This window comes from Culex quinquefasciatus, chromosome 2 (assembly GCF_015732765.1).
Source record: "Culex quinquefasciatus strain JHB chromosome 2, VPISU_Cqui_1.0_pri_paternal, whole genome shotgun sequence".
NCBI lineage: Eukaryota > Metazoa > Arthropoda > Insecta > Diptera > Culicidae > Culex > Culex quinquefasciatus.
Window position 1 is genome coordinate 166,256,817 of NC_051862.1, and position 24,436 is coordinate 166,281,252.

The following is a 24,436-nucleotide window of genomic DNA, read 5'->3' on the forward strand; positions in this document are numbered from 1 at the left end:
ATGCGATTCCGGTGGTCGCGCTGCGCGCCATCTATGTGCCAGTAGGAAAAGTTTTTCAAGAATGCTTGAAATCAACCCCCTGAAACGCCACTGCCTTTCGAAACTCCAGTTTCCGGTGCTGCCAGATGAAACCGGTTACTGCTGTTGCTGATAGTGGGTACAGAGGAAGGTAGGATGCCTGGGCCTGAGACTACACATAAATTCAATAACGTTCGAATAAATAAGACTCGCTCTTCAAAGCGGCACGCACCAGCAGACAACCAGCATCATCGGAGGAGGGCTTCGAGTGTAGGTGGTTTGTACCTAATACACGCACACCACCACCTAGTCATCCGGCAAATCATCCCCGACCCCTCTCAGGAGGACTTTTCCCGAAAGGGGTAAATAGATTGTCGACACCGGTACCCGTTCTTCGTCGTACGCAACGAGAGCAGCAGCTGCTATTGGCACAGGAAAAATGAAATGATTTCGATATGAAACATGTAAATAGAGAAGATGGAACGCAATCTGCTCTAGAAGAGGACTAGGAACTGTGGAGTTTTGAAGTTGAATTCGGACAAAATGCTCAAGTCTTTCCCCAAATTGAAGTCAATCTCTTCGAAATATGATTCTAGTTCAACAAAAATCTTGTTCAAGCATCTTTAATGCAAAACTTGCACGCAAGTTCACTACTTGAACAGCCCGCCATCTATCGGGCAGTAGCAGAAACTTATCCTTAATTTTTTTAAATGCTCACAAAACGAGTAAAAGTCGTTCCAACCACTGTGCCGTCACAATTTGGGATCCAAGACTGGCTGCCAATCGCAACAACCAAGCCCAGAGTCTTCCAATTTCGATATATTTTGCCTGTGGACAAAATTCTCTCGCAAAAGTGACGATTGACTGCGGGCTTTGTCTTGCCTATGCTGCGCTGCGATATTTCGCTTTGATGTGTAAATTTATCATGTATTGCTTGCAAATGTTGCCCTTCGAGGTTCCTGCTGTAAGGAGCAGACCTCAAAACCTAGAACTAAACCATTCTTGCTATAATTCTCCTTTTCCTGATTGTTTATTGTAAAGATTTTCCAGAACAAAAAAAAATCCCAAATTTCAACACGCTTTCAGCGCTGATTGAAGCCAGCTCGACCAGCTGGATCCCTTTATGCGCTCTAATCCATCTCATCCCCTCTGGAGCCACTATTATCCCCTTCAAATCCTGCTGAAAAACTTTAAGTAATTCTTTCCCGCCCCCTTACGCACACCTTGTGACATCGCGTCCCATCAGCCGCTGAAGGCTTCTAAAATTTTCGTCCGAAAAAAGCCTAGGGAAGAGTCGAAAACTTTGCTAATTTATTTCTCAAGTGCACACGCAGGAGATGAAAAAAGGCATCACCATCATTAATTCAGGGCAGCGGAACAGCGACGAGTTTGTTGTGAGCGGGCACACACACTCACTCGTTACACAATCTAGAATTAGGGTGGTTTGTTCTTGAAGTTTTCAAATTTTAAATTTCCAAAATTACCATTAAACATGCAGTTGCATTCAAGACTCGCATGCAAGTGGAATGAAATTACACCACGCCATCTATGACTAAGTAGCAAAAACTAGTGACTTCAATCCAGAAACCACCCTAACCGTTACGCACACAAACCGTACCCCGTGACTGGTGACTGATAAAAGTGAAAGCGTTTTCCACCCCCCGCGCTCCGAACTTTCCCTTGCACAGTTTTCCACCTCCCCCCCATGCTTCACCCGCTTTCCCAATAGAATGTGAAAAGTCTTATGAATACGCATTTTGAACTAGAAGTTTTTCGACGAGGAGAGCGATTGCCCCGCAGGGGGAGGGGTGGAAGGCCAAAGGGGAGGTGTATTTGAGATTAGAGAAAAACTGGGTGGCTGGGGGAGAGGGGGATGAAAATTTAGGTGAAAAGTTTCCGACACGCTGGAGCGACGGCTGGTTGCTGCTTTTCACCGCACTTTCCCCTCCCCCCTTGCCGTCAATTGCTCAACACTGCTCGGAGAATATGGGCCGCCGAAAGTTTTTCGTTTGAGAAATTTCTAGCTTAATTTTTGAATAGATGTTTGAGGAGGCATTCCTGATGAAGATGGAAAATTTTAAAACGCGCGCGGTACGCCGATTTGGAGCGGGATGGTGGAATGGTGGGTGGATTTGGAGGAGGGATTGGTTGGATTAAAACTTGAATTCAATTTAGAAAATTAAACCCTAGGAAAAAGCTGCAGCAGCTAGCCGGAGAAGAAAGTGACGGCGGCGAAGGAAGGCTTTCTTCTGATGAGATGCAGCATGGTGACGGTAAGTTTAGGCTGAAGTTAGATGAAATTGTTTCAAAAATATTTAAGGTCGAGCTGGAAAACGCAGAGTTTACATAATTCTATTATATGACAAGGTTGCCAGATCTTCAAATTTGACGTCTCATCCAAATAGATACTCACATGGTTTTGAAAGTCATCCTTTCAAAAAAAAATATCATTTGACTTGAAAAGTCCACATAAATAACATCAAAGGGTTCATGTTTCATGACAGGGTTGCCAGATCTCAGAATTTAATAACTAATTGTGTACCTATCTAACGTTGTGTATAAAAACGGTTCCATTTTCAAAGAAATTTAAATAGCAATGCTTTATCAATTTATCAATTTGACATACAGTATGTAAAAAAAGTATTTACACCCCTTGGGCACTATGCACATTTTGTGATGAAACATGTAACAATTTAAAGTTTGACAGAAACCTAGTACTACGTTTTGTTCAGAAGCTCATGCCGAACATTTTGCTGCAAAAAGCTCATGAAAAGATGATTTCTATAAAAAGTTTTATAACAAATACTATTACAAAAATAAAAAAGGTGCAAAAAAAGTTTGTACACCTTTCGAAAAATTAACATAAAAATAGTTATTTGTTGACAAATCACCATAAATCCAGTCTCCCAACTCCAAATAGGCATCCTTGACTGATTAAAAAAAATTATTTGGATTGAATATAAAGTTTACTAAGTACTTAGTATAAAAGTTTATATAACTCTGGAAATTCTATATAAATTTTATCTAAACTTAATTTTGCAAACATAAAATTCAACTAAATGTCAATATATTACCATAGAATTGCTAAATAAACATTTTGGAGTAGGAATAACACCGTTTTGGGGGTCTTTGTAACGATAGAATAGATTTTTCGATGGAATTTCGTACCAACCCGGAATAACGTCGTCGGAAAATCCGCAAGCATCCGAACCGGTCCACGATCAAATTGTTCATGCATTCCCTAAGCAAAAGCTTTTCCATACAAGTCTCCATACAATTTTGGGGTCAGGTCTTACAAAATGAGTAGATGAATGTTTACAATTCTGCATCCTGAGAAAGGATTTTCTAATCAACTTATTGTCTTCAGACATGTTCTAGGTTATGATTAGGACTTATCTGAAAAAATAGGCACACAGACAAACAAATACAACATTTTTTATTTAACTATTTATCACTTAACTTCTTAAACTACATATTCTATAATTTTAGAAAATTTTCATTAGTTTTAGGAGACTTAAAAAGACATCTACTACGTGTATTACGTGAATAAAATCTGGTTCAAGAAATATGATTATTTGAAAAAATCTTTATAAAGAAAAGAACCACTGCAAAAAAAAAAATATTTTGAAATGCTGAGAAAATTTCCAAAAAAAATCTCTCTGGAACATTGAATTAGTTTCTAAAATGCAGCCTTTCAAACACATAAAAAAGGTTGGTAGGGGAACTATACCCTTTCTCAGCCTATTTCTACACAGAAAAAAAATGATGGTAATATTCATCAGGAAATGGTGACAGATTTTGTGGCAAAATAAATGGTAAATTTTACCCCAGAAAATGATGAATTTTCATCAGTTTTTGATGAATATTATCAGGTTCACATTTTTACACATTTTTTATGTAATATTACACAAATAAAGAGGTAATATTCAACCTACCAAATTTTCAACATTCCAAAATTCAACTTTTTTTTTGTGTATTATCGGTCTATTCGCACTATGATCATGAATTGCAGCTTTCATAGATTGATTTTGACTTTTACAAAGTAATAAATAGCTCAAATAAAAGTGAGCAAGCAAATTTCCATTGTGGATACATCTGAAAATGTTAATTTAATAGCGGAAAACTGCAAAAGTGATGAGAGTTGGTCGAACGGCTGTGAGTGATTAAAATGGGTATATTTCCCCTAATATTTATCAGGAAATGATGACAGATTTTTTGTCAAAAAAATGTTTAATATTGCATCAGAAACTCGTGAATTTTCATCAGATTTTGTTGAAATTTCATCAGTTTCACATTTTTACACATTTTTATGTAATATTACTCAAAAAAGAGGTAATTCAATCTAACAAATTTCCAACCATCCAAAATTCAACTTTTTCTGGTAATAATACGAAACTATGACAATTAATTTCTCAAAGTGTCACTCTATCAAAATCAAACCATCCACATTAACGACCCCCGGGTCTTTTGTGGTCTCTATTGCAAGTTTCTGCTCGAACCTAGGAGTCCGAAGGCTTGAATGGGGAGAGCACCCAACCCGCCAGCGATTCCACCGGAGTAGGCTTGGTTTGGTGTGTTGTTTGTACTTATGGCATGGAGCGACTCCTACACCTGGAATGACTTACCAGACTAACAACCAAGGCCAGGACCGACATTTTACTTCCTCATCCGATGGAAGGTTGCAGCAGATGGGAATCGAACCCAGAATCATCCGCTTACAAAGCGGACAGCGTAACCATTCGGCCACGCACTGCCACAAAAAAGTGTCACTCTAAGTAACTGAAATTTTCAACAGACGATATCTGGGCAAGTGTTGACCCGATTTTCAATTTTAAAAAAGATACGTTTGCGAAATTTTCTGATTTTTTTTCAATAAAAATATTAAAAAATATATGATTTGGTCCAAACTGTGAAATTAGAAATAAAACTTTTATACTTTTTCAAAAGTTTAAAATTAAAAAAAAACTATTGTTGAAATGAAAATTTAGAAAAAAAAACGAAAAAAAATTGAAACCGCGAAAAATACTCACAGTTGATATTAAGTTAAAGCCTTCAAATCCGAGTTGACATAAATTGCACTTTATAAAATATTCTTGAAATCTTGAAAGCTATTGATCCTACTTTAAATGTACAAAAGTGAAACTCTTGTGAATTTTCCTAAATCTTTTGAGAAAAATATTCTCACATTTTTTAATTACAACTGACATTTTTGAAAGGGCCTAATAAAACGATTTAGGCACTTTTAAAGTGTAAGTCGTGATTTTAAAAATATAAAAAATATTTTACTCAGAAGATTTGACAATTTCACAAGAGCCTTACATTTTAACATTAAGATTTACACATTAACAATATTTTTGGGTATCATCGATTGAAAATTGAGGGCCGATTGAGTATCAAAGAAATACCTAAGATTTATTTGGATAGACAAGGATGAACTCTGTTTAATTTTTTTAAATTTATCTAAAAATGGCTTCAACTCAAAAATGCGACATATTGTCAAAAACAAATTCAATCCTTTTTAAAAAAGTATTTTTAGAAGCAATTTCTAGTAAATATTCGAAAAAAATAAAAGAGTATAAAAATTGTCATGACGGGCCATGGTTTCAACAATTTAATCAAAAAAAGTGTTTAAAAATGCATTAAACACCTATCCAGTTGTTTTGCCATAATTAGTTTCCAAAATATCTCAGTATTGACAAAAATTTAATTTTTTGCGAAAAATAATTTTTTTGCGGTGGGATTTCATACAAATTCAATACATTTTTAATAAGGCCCAAACATGCTAAATATGATTAAAAATGCAGAAAAATACATTTTAGATTGTTTTCAGTTGATTAGACTTCTATTTTCATGGAAATTTTGAAGTTTTCAGAAAAAAATATTTTGTTTGCCCCCTGATTTTTCAGACCAATTTTGAAGGGGGCGACATAAACTTTGAAAAATATTTGCAACGGCCCAAAACGTTTAAATAATATTGGTTAAGATCTCAGAAAAATGATAAAATTTATGCAAATTCAACAAAATTGAAGAAAAGATTTGAACCATAGAAAAATCAAAAAATCGTATTAAACCCTTTCAGGCCATACGAAAATTAAAAGCAAGTTTTGAAAATTTTTATATTTTGGTCATATATGACCAATCAGGCCTGAAAGGTTTAAGTCAGATCATTTTCCCTGAAACTATTTCAGAACTTTTCATGAATAACGAAAGTGAAAACTTAAAACAAATATCGTAAAAGCAGTTTCAGTATTTTTCGACCGTTTGTTGCATATCTTTAAAAACAGTATTTTCTATGAGCACAAAAAACTCCTAAAAACAAGTTTTTCTTTTTCTTATAGATAGTATGAATTAGAAAATGCTTTTCATTTTTTATCTTCAATAAATTTGATATCAAGTGAAGCAGAAGAAAATCAGTTCAATTTGTTGGGTGGTGACGCGCGGTCAATTATGTGGCATTGTGTGTGAAAAGAAAAGAATTTTATTTCGTGTTTCATCCTAGTTGGCTTGCCCACAAGCAGAAGAAAATCAGTTCAATTTGTTGGGTGGTGACGCGCGGTCAATTATGTGGCATTGTGTGTGAAAAGAAGAGAATTTTATTTCGTGTTTCATCCTGGTTGGCTTGCCCACAAGCAGAAGAAAATCAGTTCAATTTGTTGGGTGGTGACGCGCGGTCAATTATGTGGCATTGTGTGTGAAAGGAAAAGAGTTTTATTTCGTGTTTCATCCTGATTGGCTTGCTCAAGTCCTTCCTACATCATCGTTGATCGGAAGGCACGACGTCGTGTGAATTGTTGCTTTAAAATAAGTTTAAGTATTACTGTAAATGACTGTAAAAAAGTCCTTCCTATATCATCAATGTCGTTTGGGTAATCGTGATGAAAAATTACATTTATTCAGTATTTAAATACCTGTGCGCGAGTGTTTTGATGTGCTAATTAGAAAGACCTTCCCATAGCATCGTTGCTCGGAAGGCTCGCCGGCGGGTTTGTTATGAAAGTCCTCCCCATAGCATCGTTGCTCGGGAGGCATCGAAAAGCCAATACCTTATCCTACTAACGCAAAAAAAAAATAATCACGTGATGCTTGAAGGAGATGCTGTGGATTCAACGGTCTCAAGCGGTATCAACAAGTATATAGCGAAAAACTATGTGCTTGATGAGTCTGCAACTTCAACTATCGGACTAACATTCCTCCCTTTTGTTGAACTGCAGGCTTCTTGGGAGGGCGCCGGTATTGACTAATAAAGTCGGGGTCTTCAGGGGGTAAACAGTGATGGTTGGCTCCCACTGATCATTTTTGATTCATTGTTTAACTTCAGCTGATCTGTCAATAACGGAGTAGCAGCTCATTGGCAGTCAACCATGCTCATGCTCATGCTCATGCTCAATAAATTTGATATCAAGTGATTTTTTTTCAATAAGTAATTCATGAGGTGCCACCATGTCCAGCGCTTTTTCGCTCTAAAATACACCATTTCTAAATGAGTGTCTTTGTGTAGCAACAATCGCCGTACCACGGCGGGCTTTCCCCCGCTGAGGAAAAGGAATCTTTCTTTTCGTCTCACGGCGCTCGTCAAGCTAGAATGATTAGAAAGTTTTTCATCCCCTGCGTTCTCCTTCCGGTGATCAACCCCCTCCCTTCCTTCTTCACAGACCATCATTACGTTCCCCACCCTTAATTTTCCTCCTGCAGCTCCGCTGAAGAAATATCGATGGGAAAAACGGGTGAAAAGAAAACTTGAGCTTGAGCCATTGTGTAGCAAAAAGACCACCCCCCCCCCCCTCCCACCAAGTTGTCGTTATCCTCGAGATTTATCTTGCGAGGCGCGCGGGGCAAGAAATCGCTGAAATTGCTAAAATTTCCAGCATTCTCGGCAGAAATTTTCCTCCCCAGGGCGCAGCCTCTGGAAACAATCGAACATTCGCTGGGCGGATCCGGACGCTGGTTCCGGTGTGCAGCACCGAAATGCCCTGCCCGCCGTCAGACCGCCAATAAATTTCGCTTTCCTCGCCTAAATCATTGTAGCAGAAAATTGTTTTCCAATCTGCCACGGCGCACGGAGCACGCGCTTTTTCCGGGGAAAATGCGGTGAAGGTTTTCCCCTGTACATAACCGATCTTTGTTACTGACGGAGTTGCAGAGGTTTAGTTTTCGGGCTGTGGCCTGCTTTTGGCGGAACATGTTTTATGTTTTATTTGGTGGCATATTTCTGGGGAATCGATTTTTGGTCAGGTCTTTCCAGAAAGATGTAATGAATAGCTTGAAAAAAAACTAATTTAATCCACCTATGTGGTTGATGCCTTCCTCACTTGTTACCAACAATGGGTAATATGAGTGGTTTGGACACATATTTCAGCTATTTTTTTAGGTCCAGAAAAATAAGTACACAGATATAACTTAAGTTGTCATAACTCGAGACAGGGTTGCCAGATCTTCAATTATGTGGACTCGTTGGAAAGTTCTTTCGATTACCTAACCAACGATGGGTCGGATGATGGATCCGGACATAGTTTACATACATTTAAGTAAGATTCGGCTTCAAAAAAGTACATAAATATCACTTAAGTGGTCATAACTCGAGACAGGTTTGCCAGATCTTCGATGTTGTGGACTCGTTGGAAAGGTCTTTTGATTACCTTACCAACGATGAGTCGGATGATGGTTCCGGACATCGTTTACATGCATTTAAGTGAGATCCGGCTTCAAAAATTTACTTAAATATCACTTAAGTGGTCATAACTCGAGACAGGGTTGCCAGATCTTCGATGTTGCGGACTCGTTGGAAAAGTCTCTTGATTACCTAACCAACGATGGGTCGGATGATGGATCCGGACATCGTTTACATACATTTAAGTGAGATCCGGCTTCAAAAAAGTACATAAATATCACTTAAGTGGTCATAACTCGAGACAGGGTTGCCAGATCTTCAATTATGTGGACCCGTTGGAAAAGTCTCTCGATTACCTAACCAATGATGGGTAAGATGATGGATCCGGACATCGTTTACATACATTTAAGTAAGATCCGGCTTCAAAAAAGTACATAAATATCACTTAAGTGGTCATAACTCGAGACAGGTTTGCCAGATCTTCGATGTTGTGGACTCGTTGGAAAGGTCTTTTGATTACCTTACCAACGATGAGTCGGATGATGGTTCCGGACATCGTTTACATGCATTTAAGTGAGATCCGGCTTCAAAAATTTACTTAAATATCACTTAAGTGGTCATAACTCGAGACAGGGTTGCCAGATCTTCGATGTTGCGGACTCGTTGGAAAAGTTTCTTGATTACCTAACCAACGATGGGTCGGATGATGGATCCGGACATCGTTTACATACATTTAAGTGAGATCCGGCTTCAAAAAAGTACATAAATATCACTTAAGTGGTCATAACTCGAGACAGGGTTGCCAGATCTTCGATGTTGTGGACTCGTTCGAAAGGTCTCTCGATTGCCTTATCAACGATGGGTCGGCAGATGGATCCGGACATCGTTTACATGCATTTAAGTGAGATCCGGCTTCAAAAAAGTACTTAAATATCACTTAAGTGGTCATAACTCGAGACAGGGTTGCCAGATCTTCAATTATGTGGACTCGTTGGAAAGATCTCTCAATTACCTAACCAACGATGGGTTGGATGATGGATCTGGACATCGTTTACATGCATATAAATGAGATCCGGATATATGTAAAAACACATTTTTATACATAACTTTTGAACTACTTATCGAAACTTCAAACAATTCAATAGCGATGTATGAGACCCTAAACCAAGTCGAATGCAACTGGTTCGATCAAAATCGGTTCAGCCAGTGCTGAGAAAACTTGGCAAGATTTTTGAACACATACATACATACACACACACACACATACACACACACACACACACACATACACACACACAGACATTTGTTCAGTTTTCGATTCTGAGTCGATATGTATAAGTTACCAAACCGTTCACGCGGTTTCAGCTAGAAACCGCGAACATCGAATAAATCACAACGTCAGCATGCGCCGTGTGCAGCGGCACATCATATTACACTGAAACCAGAGGACGACGACGACGTCTGGAGTGACGACGTTTGGCGAGGATTCCAGGAAAGTGGCGCAACAACATAGTTTACGTAGTGTCTTTCAGATTCAATAAAGAGAGGGAAATTAATTATTCCCAGTCAGTCTGTGTAGAGCCATCAAACCATCAATTTAATTTTTTAAAAAGTAACCTTCGAAAGCCCGGCGGCTAACTTATATATGAAGGTGGGTCTTCGAGCTTTTAATAAAAAGTTCATTTTTAGAGCAGGATTATAGCCTTACCTCAGTGAGGAAGGCAAAACTAATCAAAATTCATCCATTTTAGAAAAACTGCATCAAAAATCTCAAAACAAGTGTTTTCCCTTAATAAACTGAGCGGCAATTCAAAACGGCCATTATTCTTCATTTCAACAGGACGTGTCCAAAAAAGTGACATCCTCTAACGATTCGCATACACGAACTTGTTTGTATGTTTGCGTAGGCAATCATTGTCATGGGCACGTACTGAAGTGTCTGTGCAAAGCGCCTACACACACAATCACACGCACTTTATTAAATTTTAATCCTTTCGGCTCAATTATGCTAGGTGATGCTGGTGGCTTGAAGGCTTGGGACTTGTTTGAATGGTCGTGAGTTCTCGGAATCCAGGAGTCAATTTAATCAACCTGAGAATATTTTTTTTTATTTTGACTTGAGTTTTATACAACAGAAATAAATTTGTTGAATTTTGTGTCAAAAACTGGAAAAAAATGTTCTAAATTCAACCCTGCCTAGAACCATCCATCCTCTGCATCCAACTGGGATGTGCGAGAAAAATTAATTTCCGCGATTGTCAACATCGAGTCCAGCTCAGTTATGTTCGGTGCTCCTTTCGCTGACAACAAGCCAGTCCAGTCAGAACAAAAATCGCTTTTCCGCGAACCATATCTCTGTACACTGCGAGCGCCATAATAAACCCTTTCACCACGCGTCACACATTCACCGGTTCACCGGAAGTGGACCAAAAACTGCCCACCGAAAAAAAGGAGCGAAACAACAACAAAAAAAAACAACGATATATGAAAAATTCTTTTCAAACCGCGATGACAGTTTTGCGAAGGGTGCGCGACCGCCAACAACAACACCACCCTGGTTTCCGTGTTCGTGGTGAAACACAATAAAAATTTTAAATAAATGTCTAATCCTTCGAAAATCCTTCAACCTTCCCCCCTCCAGGTTCAACAGCGAGCTGGTTTGTTTCAAGCTAAATTTAACGGCCAAAGCCAGGTTCTCTTCCGCGAACAAGCCAACCGTTTCCCGGCGAATGGCAAAGGAGGCCGTTTTATCAGCGAGCCGCCCACGTGTCCAACCCGTCTGGACAGGATGTGACATGTCAACGTCGGGCAACGTGTCATGTCGTCGTTTGACGCGCACAAGACTTCGACAGGTCTGCCGGATATCGGGCTTTGACTTGCGATGTCCTGGACCAGAGTGATGAACTTTGAATTGGCTACAGGGTTTTTTTTACAATTTTCAATTAATTACTAACATTTTGGACAACTTCAAAGCTATGATTAACACCTTTAATTTTTGATAAGTTTTAGAAAATTTCTCAAATATTTGTTTATTAAAAAAATTACTGAGGGTAATTTAGAAACATTTCTGCAAGGGTATTCTTTGACTTTACAACATTCTCATTTATTTATTTTTTTTCAAAAGAATTTGCCACAAAAATATAAAAAAAAATCTGAAATTGTTTTTTTTTTAAGAAACTGACCAAATTTCGTTAAAATGTTAATTTGAAAGAAATTATAAAAAATCATAAAAAAAATTGAGAAATTCAGAGTTTTTATTTCCAATTAATGATAAACAACTGAAGAAAATTTTTATCTTGAGGAAATCAACAACCAGCTAGTTTTTTTTTTTTAATTAGGTAATTTTACCAACATTTCATCTTCTTAGGATTATTTCTTTGTACTTTGTTTTAATTATTCAAGTTTCAAATGTATAAGGTACTGCAATAAAGGTCCACCATTCAAGACGTTAAATAATGGTCTTTCTTAGCAAAACAAAAGAGAATCTCAAACCTCATAAAAAAAACATGCTAGCTAGCTTTAAAGCTATTGAAAATCATTAAACAATAATTAGTAGGGTGTTTCAGCCAAACAAAAAAGTTCTCAGACTCAGGCAAACCGAGGTTCCCCTAGTAGAGGATACCCATAGGGACTCTCATGCCAAATATCAGCCCATTTGGTTGAGAATTGGCCTGTCCCCAGCGGTTCAAAGTTTACATGTAAATTACTATGGGATTTTTATGTTTTTCGTTCAATCGTTCCTACAGGTCTTGGGACAACATGGATTCACTCGGAATAAAAACAGGTGTGTAGGGGATGGTCCAATGAACATATTCCAGAAGGAATTAGGGTTGTCCATTCTGTCCCCAAGGTGCGCATTGGATCGACGTCCGGTGTCTTCAGAATCATCGATTCACCCTTCAAATGTACGCATTGTCCTTAGTATGCTATGACGGCTAGGAGAAAATTACGACGCCCCATGTCAGACGGTGAACACGTGGCAGAGCATCTACTCGAGTTTTGGCTCAGAAACATTCTTTAAAGTACTAAAATTATAATTATTGATGTTCCTGGAATTATTTCAACTATTTTAAATAAAGTAAAATGATGATTTTGTGTTAATAATGCAATCGATGCCTCTCCACGTGTTCACCGTCTCATATGGGGCGTCGTGGTTTCCACCTAGCCGTCATAGCATACTAAGGAAATGCGATGCTTTTGAAGGATGAATCGTTGGTTTTGGAGACACCGGACGTCGATCCAATGCGCACCTTGGGGACAGAATGGACAAGCCTAATTTCTTCTGGAATGTGTTCATTGGACCATCCCCTACACACCTGTCTTTATTCCGAGTGAATCCATGTTGTCCCCAGACCTGTAGGAACGATTGAACAAAAAGCACAAAAATCCCATAGTAATTTACATGTAAACTTTAAACTGCTGGGGACAGGCCAATTCTCAACCAAATGGGCTGATATTTGGCATGAGAGTCCCTATGGGTATCCTCTACTAGGGGAACCTAGGTTTGCCTGATTCTGAGAACTTTTGGTTTTGGATGAAACACCCTAATAATTAGTCATTGTTATCCGAGCATTCGTTGGTGAAGGTTGTCTGAATCAACATGACTCGTCACGTCCCGGCGCAAAACGCCGGCAATATTGCCCTACCTGCGGCTCAAGCAGGCAAAAAAGTGGGAATTTCCAAAAGGAAGGTTGAGGCCTCAACTGATGGCCAAAAACCGGGAATTTCCAAAAGGAAGGTGCTTTTGGAAGTGACATCGAACAGCAAAAAGACGAAAAAGAGCGACGGTACTGTACCGATGGATGAGGAGGAGGAGAACTCTTCATCGCACGAGGAGCAGCTTTTGAAGAACAACAAGTTTGCTGGACTGCCTGACGAGGACCAGGTAGCGGAAGCAAAGGAGAATGAAGTGAAACAGCGAAAGGAGAAACTGCCTCCTTTTTATGTGAGGCAATCAGCAGCAACGATCGACTTTCGTGCGGGGCTTGTTGAACTCATCAAGTCTGGGAAAGTCCAAGGCAACATTCGTCTGTGTCAGGACGGATTTAAGGTGCTGGTGCAATCCAGGCAGCACTATCAACTGGTCAAGGATTACTTGACCGAAAACGAGGCGGAGTACTTTACCCATGATGTCGTCATGGATAAGCCGTACAAAATCGTCGTCAGAGGTCTGTACGACATGCCAGTGGAGGAATTAGCTGCCGAGCTAAAAGTTTTGAAACTGGATGTGTTGGCCGTGCACAAAATGAGCCGACGCAACAAAGACATCAAGTACCGTGACCAGATCTACCTGCTGCATTTGGCTAAGGGATCGACGACGCTTCCTGAGCTGAAGGCAATTCGAGCGGTTTTCAACATTATCGTGTCGTGGGAGCGATACCGACCAGTGCATCGTGACGTCACACAATGCTTCAACTGCCTGGGCTTCGGGCACGGAGGTAAGAACTGCCACCTAAAGCGTCGTTGCGCCAAATGTGGTACCGATGCGCACATCACATCCCAGTGCATCCAAGATTCGCTGGTGAAGTGCCTCAACTGCAACGGTGAGCACTCGTCAACCGACCGAAAGTGCCCCAAGAGAGCTGAGTTCGTGAAAATTCGGCAGCAAGCATCGACGAAGAATCAGCCTCAGCGTCGTAGAACTCCTCCAGCCCTGGTGGAGCAAAATTTTCCACCTCTTCAACCGCGACGCCAGGTCCCGAACTTGGCACCGTTGCCGTTGGATCCCAGGAAGAGAGCTGAGATGAATAATCCACGGCCGGGTTCTAGCCAGGAGCCGAGACCGCCACCACCGGGCTTCAGCCAGGAGCCAAGACCAACCCAAGAACCAGCAGTTGAGGAAAATGGTAATGATCTTTACACCTCAACCGAACTCCTCAATATTTTCAAACAGATGTCCGCTGCACTGCGTGGATGCAAAACCAAGACCCAGCAGATTGAAGTGCTGACCTCGTTCGTCATCCAGTATGGATCGTAGGTCCCTCAAGCTGCTGAATTGGAACGCTTGCTCCATTAGGAGGAAGAACTTAGAGCTGGTGGATTTTCTTCGCGAGAAGGAGATCGACGTAGCTGCCATCACGGAAACTCATCTGAAGCCCGGTGAAAAAGTTTATCTGCAAAACTACAAGATTGCGACGCAGCTCGACAGGACCACGTCTGGAGGAGGAGGTGTGCTTGTCGCTGTTCATCGTGATCTCAAGCCACGCCGGCTGCCACACTTTAAGCTGGACATCATCGAGGCCGTTGGAGTGGAAATTCCCACTTCGGTTGGCCCAGTACTCTTCATTGCTGCATACTGCCCACGTCAGGTGAATTCCAGAGATGGTTCAGCAGCAAAACTGAAGAGCGATATCCAGAAGCTGACACGGCGGAGCGCGAAGTACATCATTGCTGGTGACCTCAACGCGAAGCATGAAGTTTGGGGCAACAGCAGGATGAATCGGAACGGAGTGATTCTGCACAACGATCTGCAAAACGGATACTACAACGTTGTGAGTCCGGATCGTCCAACGAGGGTGGCTCGGTCTGGGAATCACTCAATCATCGACTTCTTCATTACCAATATGGCTGAGAACGTGGCTCATCCTGAGGTGTTTGAAGAGTTGAGTTCTGATCACTATCCGGTGGTTGTGGAGGTTGGAGCTTCCGTTACTCCGCAGCGGCAACCAACCCGGAAAGATTACCAAAACGTTGACTGGCAGCAGTTTCAGCAAGTGGTCGACAGCAACATCGACTATGATCAACACCCGGAAACTTCTGCCGATATTGATCGTTCGCTGGAGGTGATCCAGCAGGCTATCAACCAAGCAGAGGCTGCCAACGTTCGGGAGGTTCCTGTTAATTTTAAGGTAACTGATATTGACGTAGATACTAAACACTTGATTAGACTTAGGAATGTTTATAGGAGACAATATCAACGGACTGGGGACTATGACAAAAGATTTCAGTTAACAATTTGAACAAAATCATACAAGACCGACTTGACAATATCAGAAATCAAGAATTTTCAAAACATGTAAGCCAGCTTGGGAATTATTCAAAACCATTTTGGAAACTTTCAAAAGTTCTTAAAAACAAACCAAAGCCTATTCCTCCTCTTATTGTTGAGGATTCTCGTTTGATTACATCCGAGGAAAAGGCAAATGCACTTGGGCTTTTTTTTTTTTTTTAATTAAATATACTTTATTGAATCTTTCTTATAATAATTACATTTGGTTTACATAATAAGTGGTCAGCTGTGGCTCTTCAGCTTTAGTTTGCTTTTCGTGATTTAAACACTGTTTATTTTCATAACTTTAAAAGTATATGATTTATCATTTTTGTAACACTAGGTACAATGAGGAAAAAATGTCAAGAAAACATAACCTAACCTAAAACTAACTTAAACTTACCATAAACTAAACCAATCCTTGAATCAAGGGGTATTCAGAAATAGCACATTTTTCCCTGAATTTCAAACATTTCTCTTGAATCTTCTGATCCAACGTTTTTACTTCTGCTAATTCATGAACCTCACTTGATCTTGTCCAGCCAGGAACATTCAAAACCATTTTGAGTACCTTGTTTTGGACACGCTGGAGCTTCAATTTATGAGTTCTAGCGCAACACTCCCAAACAGGTACTGCATACTCAATAACGGGGTAAATTATTTGTTTGTAAACAGCTAACTTATTTTTCAAAGAAAGCTTTGATTTTCTGTTAATTAAGGGATACAAACACCTGATGAGAATGCTGCACTTGTTCAATATTTTGTCTACATGCTGCCGAAACAAAAGTTTCGAGTCAAGTATGAGACCTAAATAGACAACTTCCTTTGACCAGGGTATCGAAACATCATTCATTTTAATCAAAACATCATCCTTTGGGGCAAATCGGGCCGATTTGGAAAGTGGAAAAATGATGGTTTGAGTTTTGGCTGCATTTATGCGAATTTTCCAGTCGCCAAAGTATTCGGAAAGAACGTCAAGACCCTTCTGAAGACGGCCAACTAAATATCTGGTTATTTTACCCTTATAAATAACGGCAGTGTCATCAGCAAAAAGTGACAACACACCATTACCAGGAAGAGTAGGCAAATCAGATGTAAAAATATTGTACAGAAGTGGGCCAAGAATACTTCCTTGGGGAACCCCAGCATCAATGTTGAATAATCCAGAAGCAATCCCATTCAGAAAAACCATGAACGATCTCTCCGAAAGATAGTGCTGGATAATTTTGATAAGATACATTGGAAAACCGTATAAATACAGTTTATGTATCAAACCATCATGCCAAACATTGTCAAAAGCCTTCTCAACATCCAACAAAGCCATAGCAGTTGATTTAGACTCAAGCTTGTTCTGCTTGATGATTTTAGTTACTCTCGTAAGCTGATGAGCAGTATTATGCCCCTTTCGGAAGCCAAACTGCTCGTTCAAAATTATATTATTATCGTTGGTAAAATCCAAAAGCCTTGAATAGATGACCTTCTCAAAGAGTTTGGACAGACTACTCAAAAGACTAATGGGACGATAACTTGTTGGCGATGTTGGATCTTTTGAGGCTTCAAAATTGGTATGACTTTGCCCAGCTTCCAATTGGTGGGAAGTAACCAAGTTGCAAACATTTATTGAAAATATTGGCTAGATGTTGAAAGAACTGATCACTCTGTTTTTTCAACACTAGATTAAAAATGTTATCAAAGCCAGGAGCTTTCATATTTTTCATTTGTTTTACTGCAACTTTGACTTCCTCACCAGAAACATGGGAATCTGCAGGAAATTCAAAGGTAGAGTTATTAATTGTTGAAATACTATTGGCAACTGATGTTTCTTTACGGCTGGTCATGGAAGCGCCAAGATTATGAGAACTAACAAAATGAAGCCCAAGTGCATTTGCCTTTTCCTCAGATGTAATCAAAGGAGAATCCTCAACAATAAGAGGAGGAATAGGCTTTGGTTTGTTTTTAAGAACTTTTGAAAGTTTCCAAAATGGTTTTGAATAATTCCCAAGCTGGCTTACATGTTTTGAAAATTCTTGATTTCTGATATTGTCAAGTCGGTCTTGTATGATTTTGTTCAAATTGTTCACTGAAATCTTTTGTCATAGTCCCCAGTCCGTTGATATTGTCTCCTATAAACATTCCTAAGTCTAATCAAGTGTTTAGTATCTACGTCAATATCAGTTACCTTAAAATTAACAGGAACCTCCCGAACGTTGGCAGCCTCTGCTTGGTTGATAGCCTGCTGGATCACCTCCAGCGAACGATCAATATCGGCAGAAGTTTCCGGGTGTTGATCATAGTCGATGTTGCTGTCTACCACTTGCTGAAACTGCTGCCAGTCAACGTTGTGGTAATCTTTCCGGGTTGGTTGCCGCTGCGGAGTAACGGAAGCTCCAACCTCCACAACCACCGGATAGTGATCAGAACTCAACTCTTCAAACACCTCAGGATGAGCCACGTTCTCAGCCATATTGGTAATGAAGAAGTCGATGATTGAGTGATTCCCAGACCGAGCCACCCTCGTTGGACGATCCGGACTCACAACGTTGTAGTATCCGTTTTGCAGATCGTTGTGCAGAATCACTCCGTTCCGATTCCTCCTGCTGTTGCCCCAAACTTCATGCTTCGCGTTGAGGTCACCAGCGATGATGTACTTTGCGCTCCGCCGTGTCAGCTTCTGGATATCGCTCTTCAGTTTTGCTGCTGAACCATCTCTGGCATTCACCTGACGTGGGCAGTATGCAGCAATGAAGAGTACTGGGCCAACCGAAGTGGGAATTTCCACCCCAACGGCCTCGATGATGTCCAGCTTAAAGTGTGGCAGCCGGCGTGGCTTGAGATCACGATGAACAGCGACAAGCACACCTCCTCCTCCAGAGGTGGTCCTGTCGAGCTGCGTCGCGATCTTGTAGTTTTGCAGATAAACTTTTTCACCGGGCTTCAGATGAGTTTCCGTGATGGCAGCTACGTCGATCTCCTTCTCGCGAAGAAAATCCACCAGCTCTAAATTCTTCCTCCTAATGGAGCAAGCGTTCCAATTCAGCAGCTTGAGGGACCTACGATCCATACTGGATGACGAACGAGGTCAGCACTTCAATCTGCTGGGTCTTGGTTTTGCATCCACGCAGTGCAGCGGACATCTGTTTGAAAATATTGAGGAGTTCGGTTGAGGTGTAAAGATCATTACCATTTTCCTCAACTGCTGGTTCTTGGGTTGGTCTTGGCTCCTGGCTGAAGCCCGGTGGTGGCGGTCTCGGCTCCTGGCTGGAACCCGGCCGTGGATGATTCATCTCAGCTCTCTTCCTGGGATCCAACGGCAACGGTGCCAAGTTTGGGACCTGGCGTCGCGGTTGAAGAGGTGGAAAATTTTCCTCCACCAGGGCTGGAGGAGTTCTACGACGCTGAGGCTGATTCTTCGTCGATGCTTGCTGCCGAATTTTCACGAACTCAGCTCTCTTGGGGCACTTTCGGTCGGTTGACGAGTGCTCACCGTTGCAGTTGAGGCACTTCACCAGCGAATCTTGGATGCACTGGGATGTGATGTGCGCATCGGTACCACATTTGGCGCAACGACGCTTCAGGTGGCAGTTCTTACCTCCGTGCCCGAAGCCCAGGCAGTTGAAGCATTGTGTGACGTCACGGTGCACTGGTCGGTATCGCTCCCACGACACGATAATGTTGAAAACCGCTCGGATTGCCTTCAGCTCAGGAAGCGTCGTCGATCCCTTAGCCAAATGCAGCAGGTAGAGCTGGTCACGGTACTTGATGTCTTTGTTGCGTCGGCTCATTTTGTGCACGGCCAACACATCCAGTTTCAAAACTTTTAGCTCGGCAGCTAATTCCTCCACTGGCATGTCGTACAGACCTCTGACGACGATTTTGTACGGCTTATCCATGACGACATCATGGGTAAAGTACTCCGCCTCGTTTTCGGTCAAGTAGTCCTTGACCAGTTGATAGTGCTGCCTGGATTGCACCAGCACCTTAAATCCGTCCTGACACAGACGAATGTTGCCTAGGACTTTCCCAGACTTGATGAGTTCAACCAGCCCCGCTCGAAAGTCGATCGTTGCTGCTGATTGCCTCACATAAAAGGAGGCAGTTTCTCCTTTCGCTGTTTCACTTCATTCTCCTTTGCTTCCGCTACCTGGTCCTCGTCAGGCAGTCCAGCGAACTTGTTGTTCTTCAATAGCTGCTCCTCGTGCGACGAAGAGTTCTCCTCCTCCTCATCCATCGGTACAGTACCGTCGCTCTTTTTCGTCTTTTTGCTGTTCGATGTCACTTCCAAAAGCACCTTCCTTTTGGAAATCCCCGGTTTTTGGCCATCAGTTGAGGCCTCAACCTTCCTTTTGGAAATTCCCACTTTTTTGCCTGCTTGAGCCGCAGGTAGGGCAATATTGCCGGCGTTTTGCGCCGGGACGCGACGAGTCATGTTGATTCAGACAACCTTCACCAACGAATGCTCGGATAACAATCTGCACTTGGGCTTCATTTTGTTAGTTCTCATAATCTTGGCGCTTCCATGACCAGCCGCAAAGAAACATCAGTTGCCAATAGTATTTCAACAATCAATAACTCTACCTTTGAATTTCCTGCAGATTCCCATGTTTCTGGTGAGGAAGTCAAAGTTGCAGTTAAACAAATGAAAAATATGAAAGCTCCAGGCTTTGATAACATTTTTAATCTAGTGTTGAAAAAACAGAGTGATCAGTTCTTTCAACATCTAGCCAATATTTTCAATAAATGTTTGCAACTTGGTTACTTCCCCACCAATTGGAAACTGGGCAAAGTCATACCAATTTTGAAGCCTCAAAAGATCCAACATCGCCAACAAGTTATCGTCCCATTAGTCTTTTGAGTAGTCTGTCCAAACTCTTTGAGAAGGTCATCTATTCAAGGCTTTTGGATTTTACCAACGATAATAATATAATTTTGAATGAGCAGTTTGGCTTCCGAAAGGGACATAATACTGCTCATCAGCTTACGAGAGTAACCAAAATCATCAAGCAGAACAAGCTTGAGTCTAAATCAACTGCTATGGCTTTGTTGGATGTTGAGAAGGCTTTTGACAATGTTTGGCATGATGGTTTGATACATAAACTGTATTTATACGGTTTTCCAATGTATCTTATCAAAATTATCCAGCACTATCTTTCGGAGAGATCGTTCAGGGTTTTTCTGAATGGGATTGCTTCTGGATTATTCAGCATTGATGCTGGGGTTCCCCAAGGAAGTATTCTTGGCCCACTTCTGTACAATATTTTTACATCTGATTTGCCTACTCTTCCTGGTAATGGTGTGTTGTCACTTTTTGCTGATGACACTGCCGTTATTTATAAGGGTAAAATAACCAGATATTTAGTTGGCCGCCTTCAGAAGGGTCTTGACGTTCTTTCCGAATACTTTGGCGACTGGAAAATTCGCATAAATGCAGCCAAAACTCAAACCATCATTTTTCCACTTTCCAAATCGGCCAGATTTGCCCCAAAGGATGATGTTTTGATAAAAATGAATGATGTTTCGATACCCTGGTCAAAGGAAGTTGTCTATTTAGGTCTCATACTTGACTCGAAACTATTGTTTCGGCAGCATGTAGATAAAATATTGAACAAGTGCAGCATTCTCATCAGGTGTTTGTATCCTTTAATTAACAGAAAATCAAAGCTATCTTTGAAAAATAAGCTAGCAGTTTACAAACAAATAATTTACCCCGTTATTGAGTATGCAGTACCTGTTTGGGAGTGTTGCGCTAGAACTCATAAATTGAAGCTCCAGCGTGTCCAAAACAAGGTACTCAAAATGGTTTTGAATGTTCCTGGCTGGACAAGATCAAGTGAGGTTCATGAATTAGCAGAAGTAAAAATGTTGGATCAGAAGATTCAAGAAAAATGTTTGAAATTCAGGGAAAAATGTGCTATTTCTGAATACCCCTTGATTCAAGGATTGGTTTAGTTTATGGTAAGATAAAGTTAGTTTTAGGTTAGGTTATGTTTTCTTAAATTTTTTTTCTCATTGTACCTAGTGTTACAAAAATGATAAATCATATACTTTTAAAGTTAAGAAAATGAACAGTGTTTAAATCACGAAAAGCAAACTAAAGCTGAAGAGCCACAGCTGACCACTTATTATGTAAACCAAATGTAATTATTATAAGAAAGATTCAATAAATTATATTTAATTCAAAAAAAAAAATTCCCTAATAATTAGTGATGTGTTGAATCCCCAAAATGTATACGCAAAAAATTATATGTTGGAAAAAATATTCGACATTCAAAAAAACGAAAAAAACGAAAAAAAGGCAAAAAATAATTTACCGACCTGAATCAGAATCTATAAATATGAAAATATTCTGTTGGTGAAAATTGCGTTTTTCAAAATTTTATGGTTTTTGATTTTTGGTACGGATATTTAATTGATTTGGCTTATAGGTGGATCGACCTTTTAAAAAATATTTTTCGTTACCAATTTGTAGAAAATTTTCTCACCTTCAAAACGCTAATTAGGGTTTGTTAATCCGTTTTAACTGTCAAAAGATATTCCACTTTAAAGACATCAATCTTTTATGCGAACTTCGTTTGATCTTGAACCTCTGAGACCATGTTTATCACTAAAAAATCAGTCAAAATATGGTTGTCTTTTAAGTGGAATATATTTTGACAGTCAAAACGGATTCACAAACCCCAAAAAGCGTTTTGAAGGTGAGAGAATTTTATTTAAATTGGTTACAAAAAATAAATTTTAAAGATCGATCCACGTATAAGGCCAAATCAATTAAAAATCCGTACCAAAAATTAAAAACCTGAATATTTTGAAAAACGCAACTTTCACCTATAGAATATTCTCATATTCATAGATTCTAATTCAGGCCGGTAAAACACAACTTTCTACGCATAAATCTCCGATGGGGTATCTCGGTTTATAATATTTTGTTCCAGCCACACCGTGTTTCTTACCGCAAAACATTCTATTGGACTTTTATTAAATTTTCACCGATATCCCATTTAATTCTATATTTTTAGATTTTTCTGCATTCCTGATCGATTTGGTGTTTGCAGCATTTTTTTGAAAAATAGTCTTACAATTTAAATTAAGTTTTGAGCTATCAAATGTATGTTTTTTTATATCTGTTTTTAAAATCATTTAATTTTTCTATACCATTTAAAGGAGCTGAAACAACAACTTTTATGACAAAAAAGAGAAAATGCTAGGGACTTTTTTCTAATGAAGGCCGATGCGCATATTTTTTTACAAATTGTTTGTCCCTTGGCTCTGACGGCAAGAAATAATTAAAATGTAAGCCATCGTCATAAAATTGTTAAAAGAAAAAAATCAAAATGCATTACACACCAGTCCAAATCATCATTTGTTATTAATTATTTTCTATACTTCAAATAATTCAAGTATTTTTTAAATTGCTTTGCTGTGCATCAAAATTACATTAAAATTATAATTAATTTAAAACGATCACATACAAGCTTTAAACTGCTATCCAAGCAGAAAAAAGCCTTTTAATTCGTTTTTTGTTTATTTTAATACAATTTTCAATAAAAGTTTGAGTTATTTAAAAAAAACATAATTTTAAATGTTGATTTGTTTTATCATGTTGATTTAATTTGTAAACAATATTCATAAGTCTAAGTTGAAATCGAATTAAAAAGAAGAAGGTTTCTGAAAAAGTGCCAAAAACTGATTTCTACAGGTTTCGTTCAAAGCATTTAGAAAAAGATACTCAATTTCACAAATAGATCAATAGCATAGAAAAGCTGCAAATATGGTAGTCATACAATGTGTTCGCAATAGTAGTCGATAAACAAGTTTTTTTTGGGAAAAAAACACAATTGAGCAATAATTATCTTTGCCCTCTGATTTTTGAGAAAATTTTGAAAGGAGGGAAATAACAATTTGGTTCGACATTTGCATTGGTCTTAATTTATTTTGATTATTTTAATTTAGATTTTTTCAATTATTAAAAATAAATTCAAAACAAACATTTCAAAATATGTTCTTTTGATCGAAATTAAGGTAAATTTCATTGTTCTGTCTAACCAGGGTAATAATATGAAATTTTTTTCTGGGTACTTATTTGATTTTTTGGAAATGAAAAATCTCACAAGTGTTCAGATAATTTATTATTTTCGCTTTCAAATATAGGCTGTTACAAATTTCATTTAAAAAGTTTGTCCCTCAAATATGATCGACTGGGGCTAGGGGCAAACACATTTTTTTCTTAAAATTTTAAGTCCAAATTTTGAAATGATGATGCTAAAAGTATCACAAATGCTCAATCAATTTAAGAAAATATTTTTTGCTAAGGTTTTTTTTTCGATCTGTGGTCCCATAATTCGAAATTTTTAGAAAAGGCTTGATGTTCCTTACTCGATAAAAATTAAAAAAATAGACGTATTCAGTGTCTTTTAAATAGTTCACAATTAGTTCCAGATTTTTTTTAAGGTCCTATAAACATATGAAAAGCAGTAGTTCATAAAGTTTGCAATGGCCTTATAGAAGTTTGTGAGAATTGAATTGTATCGAAGCGTGTTACAGCTTCATGATTTCAATTAAAATAGTTTTAAGAATTTTAACATCAAAATCCACATTATCAAGGTGATATTTAACATTAATTGTGTTTTGAATTCTAAAGAATGTTGATCTTAATCTTGAACATTTGCTATTTCTTCTCTATTTCAAAAGTAAGTTTTGAAGGATAGCTGAAAACATTGACCAATAGTTTATTTTGTTTCATTCTGCGACAGCAATACCGAACTTCTCATTTCTAGCGAAATTTCCCATATTTTGTTTCAACACTTAAAATCTGAACCAAAAGGGTT

General features: G+C 39.2%; 1 protein-coding gene across 3 annotated transcripts in view; it reads right to left on the minus strand.

The window, feature by feature from the left end:
• Positions 1–24,436, minus strand: part of LOC6041960 (zinc finger protein chinmo) — a 147,530-nt gene that overhangs the window by 35,503 nt on the left and 87,591 nt on the right. The gene's annotated exons all lie outside the window — the stretch shown is intronic.